Source organism: Mustela lutreola, chromosome 7 (genome assembly GCF_030435805.1).
Source record: "Mustela lutreola isolate mMusLut2 chromosome 7, mMusLut2.pri, whole genome shotgun sequence".
In the NCBI taxonomy this organism is placed as follows: domain Eukaryota; kingdom Metazoa; phylum Chordata; class Mammalia; order Carnivora; family Mustelidae; genus Mustela; species Mustela lutreola.
In genome coordinates, this window is record NC_081296.1 from 71,012,265 (window position 1) to 71,018,264 (window position 6,000).

Below are 6,000 nucleotides of genomic sequence, written 5' to 3' on the forward strand. Positions count from 1 at the left end.
GCCTACTACCAGAAGTACTTTCTGGCCTTTGTGGATCTCTGACAAGGAACTCCACTGCTAGCTTCCAAGGACAGGTTTGCTATAGTCTGAAGCAAGCTTTAAACAGAAAGCTGAGTACTATGTGTGTCTGAAGGCCTGGGTGTCCTTTCCCAGAGCCTTACAGCAGTGCACAAAGCTTCTAGCTGTGGCTCAGCCTTCCTTTTCATTCACAGCCCTCACTGTTGATCTCAGTACTCATGACCTCCAGGTGCACCCAGCCTCACCTCCAGATTTAATCTAGACTCTGCTATTTGCCCATGCCCACCCCCTATGCCTCTGCCTGACCGTCCCTGGTTTTCCAACTCCCATTGGCCTTTTGACCAACCCAATCCCGTCTGTCAGGGATGTCACTTCAGCTCAAATAAACACTAAAAAAAAATGTGTGTCCAAAGAGGCAGGACTATGGGCTGGTTTTTAAAATCCCTGCCTCCTTTAATACTTTGCTGGGAAGGTGGCCCACCAAGCCACGGTCTGGGTTCAAAAGAAAAATCCCTTGAAGGATTACGATGCCACAGCAAAGCAACTTCAACAATTGCTTACTTCAAGATATTTCCCCAAGCACCATCCCAGGTTACAGAGACATAATTTGTAGTAGGTTGATAAGGATTGATAGCACTTTCTAAGGCGAGGAAGTGAACTGCATACAGCCAGCAGCAGAACGAATGAATTTACACGGTCTGAATTTCAAGCCATTTGTGAAAATTCACCTGATCTCTCTGGGGGAATAGCCAAATATAAAACAAATAAATCTTTGCTTCTAAGGGAATTAAATTCCATTGTTGGAGTTTTGCATGCAGTGAAGGGTGGTTGTCAATAAAAACACCTCCTTCCCCACCCCAGTTCAGAATCAATTGAAAGGCAAAGGAAGTTGGTCAAATGGATATATTTTTTTAAGATTTATTTATTTATTTGACAGAGAGAGAGAGAGAGATCACAAGTAGTCAGAGAAGCAGGCAGGGGGGAGGGGGAAGCAGGCCCCCCGCTGAGCAGAGAGCCAGATGTGGGGCTCGACCCCAGGACCCCGACATCATGACCCAAGCCAAAGACAGAGGCCCAACCCACTGAGCCACCCAGGTGCCCCTCAAATGGATATTTTTATAATGAGAGAAAATCTGCCATTCTTCTTCAATCCCAACCCTTACCCCCCATCTTCTCTTCCTTTTTACTCTCTTTCCTTCCTGGCAGAGAGGCAGTGAGGCAGGGGTGGGCAGAGTGGTGGTGAGCTGCATGGAGGTGATTTGGCAGCATGGCCACCTACACCCAAGGACACAGAACACTAAAGTGGAGAGGAAGGAATTGCGTAGAAGCATGTTGATGTTGTGCCCACAGGTTCCCAAGAATGAAGAGGTGGTGTATGTAGCAGTTAAACAGAGCAGACAACCAACATGGTTGGGAGACTGTTTACATTGAGCAAATAAGAAAATTGACTGAGCAGATAATTCAATACATTTAGGATGAGAGAGCCAAGTTTTCACCATTGAAGAAGGTAAAACATGGAAGGAGGCAAAGTTTGAAAGAACCCTGAAACGTATTTGTATTAGAAGTACTGATATAAATTCAGGGGTATGTATATACATACATACATATACTTCCTAAGTCTGTCCACTGAAAAAAGTCTGGAAGCCATGACACTCCAATAACAGTGAGCACATCTAGTAGCCAGATCTTGGTTTCCCAATACCATCCTTCTCTAAAATACCAGGACTCCTTGGAGAGATGGCTGATTCCAGGGCTGGGGAAGAGAAAAGATTAAAAAAAAAAAAAATCCTCAAATAGCTTGGTTCAGAAAGCAAGAAAGTATTCACAAAATGATGAAGACCTGTCAGAGGTCATAGCATCCCCTTAATGGAAGTCCCATCAGCCAAACCTGGATCAATTTATGCATGAAAATAACGATACCAATTTATTATAACCAGTGAATAAAATAGGAGGCCATGAGTCCATACTAATATACATCAGTAAATGAAAGAATAAATGGGGAGGAGGGAAAGCTCTTCCTAACAGTAAAATAGCAACTAATAAACACAGCAGGAATGCAGGTAGTAGAAACATTCAGGCCAACATTCAGGTTCACTGTCAGGGATGGCTAGGTTTGTTAACGGGAGATTCGATTTTGTAACACATCCTCCCAGAGTACTAATCAACTACAAAGGGAAATGCTGACTTCACAGTAGGGAAAACTACAGACGCCAATGTGACCAGGTGATTCACATTACCATCACAGGGGTGGGATGGATTAACAACACATAGCCCATCTCAATCAATCCTAAAAAGCACAGCATCATTTCTGAGGAGTTCCTGCCAAGAAAGCAAGACCCAAGCATAGATGTGAGGGAACGTCAAGCTGACTAAGGCTAAGGATCATCTTTCTGGAGTGTAAGGCCTGTGTTCTTTAAAACTGTCACAGACATAAGAAGTAGAACAGTTGAGGACATGACAGGCAGGGAAAGGGGAGAACAGTTTCAGACTGGACGAGGCTGAAGAGACTTGACAACAGCAGTGTATGTTTCTAGAAGGGACAGTGTGCCAGAAAGGAAGAAGAGTTGGTGGGAAAGTTGGTGAGATTTGAATGGAGCTGGGGTGGGGCGGTGCACGAGTCTGTGAATTGGGTGATGGTGTTGTATTAATGTTGGAGGGTTATATGGTGAGTAAGTAGCAAAGTGTCCTTGATTTGGGGAAATAGACACTGAAGTATTTAGGGGGTGATAGGACTTCATGGATGCAACTTGTTCTCAAAAGGCTCAGAAAACAACTACTTGTTTTATATATGTATATAATTAAATATAATATATATAAATATAATAAATATATATAGCACATACACACAGCCTATGTGATAAGATGTTTACAATTAGGAATCTGGATGGGGGAGGTATTCTGATAGTTTGAAAATAAAATCAAATTTATGTTCAACAAAGTTAATTTATCAATTTCAAAAATATATATATTTTAAGAATGAACTTAAAGGAATGTCCGCTTTTTTCTTTTCTTTCCTTCTTTTTTTTTTTTTTTAACTGATAAGAGCTAAGTTGAAGAACATACAGTACTTTTCCATCCAGGACAAACACCTGAGGACAATCTCAAGTCTTTCCTGCAGGAACAGTCTCTTTACTATACACACTTAAACACTGGCATCCTGAGATCAGGTTGAGTCCCAAAGAGGATGAAGTTAGAGACTGAGCCTTATATTCCCTGTCCCTTCTCCCAAACTCACCATTTGCATGAATCTCTGCCCAGCATATCCCAAATACAAATACCCAAAGAGGAGTGAGGGAGGGAACCTCTTCCTAGCTTAAGTCTCTCTACTTAGAAACACAAAGACTGAACATAAGTGCTATCCCTCAACAGCCTTGTTTTGAGGAATCTCCTGTGTTTCAGATGTTGGTGGGTTCCCCAGGAGCTCTTCAATTATCTTGGGGTGCATCAAGCCAGGCAGTTGCCTGGGGATTCTCTTCTCTAGTCCTAAACCATCCACTGAGACCAAACATGTTGTTTTTACCATGGGTGTGAATGCTTTTACAGTTGATTCTGCTTCCTTACTATCTGCATGTGCTGTCAACTCTCAGGTGAGCAACTCTGTGCCAGATTCAAAATCAGAACCACACCAGGTCATCTCCCCCCATACCAATTCCCGTCTGGGAAAGGCCTACTTCTTTCCTAGTTCTCAGGCCACTTGAGAAACCTCTCCCAGGAAATCAACCTGCTTGGGCAACCACTGGGCCTTAGTCTGTAGTGGCTCCTGAGTCATTTTTTGATGTTTCAGTCTGACCAAGGAATCAGTTCCATCTTTCTGCCTCCATCTGCCCAAGCTAGGCCACCAACAGCTACTAGGGGAGTCCTCCCAGATCCCAGCCAGCACTTCCCCTTCTTTGGAATTGGTCTTTCCCCTTTGCCCTTCTGCCAGTCATCTCCCCACTAGCATTTTAATTAGGTTTATATATATTTAATTAGGTTTAATTAGGCTTTATACATTCTCAATTTACAAATGAGGAAAGTGATGTTTGCAGAGGTTTAAGATGCTTACAAGTGAAGACATGGCAGAGCCAGGACTTATACAACCCTCTGACTACACAAGTTACACTCTGCATCTCAATCAGTGAGGTGTTCAAGGCTCTACACTCATTGGTTTCTCACCTCTTCCCCAACACACCCTCTCTGTTCTTCTGTCACTGTAGTTAGTGCTCTGAATCACCAGCACTGTCATTCCTCCACTTTATCCATGCTCCTGTTTAAGTCTCAGAGGACGCTTTCTCATTCCTCATCTATAGAAATATCACTTCGTTTTAATTTTTTGATTATTTTATTATTATTATTTTAAAGATTTCATTTATTTGACAGAGACATCACAAATAGGCAGGTAGAGAGAGCGGGAAGCAGGCTCCCCATTGAGCAGAGAGCCGGATGGGCGGCTTGAGCTCAGAACCCTGAGCTCAGGACCTGAGCTGAAGGCAGAGGCTTAACCCACTGAGCCACCCAGGTGCCCCTATTTTATTATTATTTTTAAAGATTCATTTATTCATTTGCTAGAAAGAGAAAGAGGGAGAGCACAAGCAGGGGGAGCAGCAGGCAGAGTGAGAAGGGGAAGCAGGCTCCCTCCTGAGCAGGGAGCTTGATACTGGACTTGATCCCAGGACTCTGGGATCATGACCTGAGCCAAAAGCAACTGCTCAACTGAGCCTCCCAAGTGTCCCTCGCTCCTGTTTTTAAAGCGTATTCAACTTAAATATAAATTATTGCATTAGTTTGCACTGCAGAAGACTCAGGAAAAACAACATCGAGGTTAGTAAAATCCTGAAGGAACATGGACTTGTTTACTGAATTCTACAGTGTTAAAAGAAGGGGATATGTCATAGAGCTTCAAGAAGACAGTTTGGGGGCATGTAAGGAAGGACCACACGAAACTGAGTGTTAAATTAATGGAACATGTTATTCAAGGTATGATAAATCTGAAAGATCAGCCACTAGCATTGATTGAAACTTAGCTCAAAGCCAGTTCCAGGAGGTAAAAGGAAGAGCCTATGGTTTAAATGGAAAATTGTGTGCTTAAGCACACAATTACAATACATTATGACACGTGCTGTGATTTGGTGCAATGAGTGCTTTGGGTGGGTCTGGCTAAGGAAATCAGGTAGGGCTTTATAGGTGATGCTATACTTACTTCCAGAGAAGGGACAGGAATTTCTCAGGTAAGTGGCAGTAGGGAGAAAAAGATCTTCTAGGCAGATCAAGCAGGAGTATAAAAGCATGGTAATATGAGAGAGTATGAAATTTGCCTTTGATATTTCTAGAGAAAAGAGGTGAGTGTGTGCACGTGTGCAAATCATGCACATGTATGTGTGTATGAGTGTGAGACATTCATGAAGATTGGGTAGCTGAAGAGTTCCAGGAAATAAGGCTAGGAGGGTGGTGTCAGGTTTTAACATAAAGGGCTGATGTGGAATGTTCATGAGTTTCACTCTTTTCTCAATAGTTTTGAATAGCTGCATGATCAGATTTTCTTTTTTGAAAGATCATCTTGGTTGCAGTGTGGATAACGAATTAAAGATAGTCAAGTCTAGAAGTAGAAAGTCCAGCAAGAAGGTTACTATAGTAGTTCAAGTGAGAGATGATGAGGGCTAGTGTGGTAGAAACTGCGGTGCTCTGCCCAGACCACCTTTCATCAAGTGGGGGCCCTCATCCCCAGCAGTGACTGTGGATGCTGATAACTCACAGCTGCCCCTTTCTCCAGAGAAGCACCCACTGCTGACTGCAGCTACCCTACCCAGAAAACAATTTGTGATACGCCCCTGCCAACCACTGCCCTCCGTCAGTGACTGCTAGAGGTCTACAAGGGATTGTCCCTCTTGCCTGAAGGGGCCATAATTCCACTGTGTGGTTAATGTTTCAAGTCCTTTACCTGTGGGTCAGGCCAGGATAGACTTTACCTGAGACACATGATAGGTTCCTTTCCTTTCCCTAGTC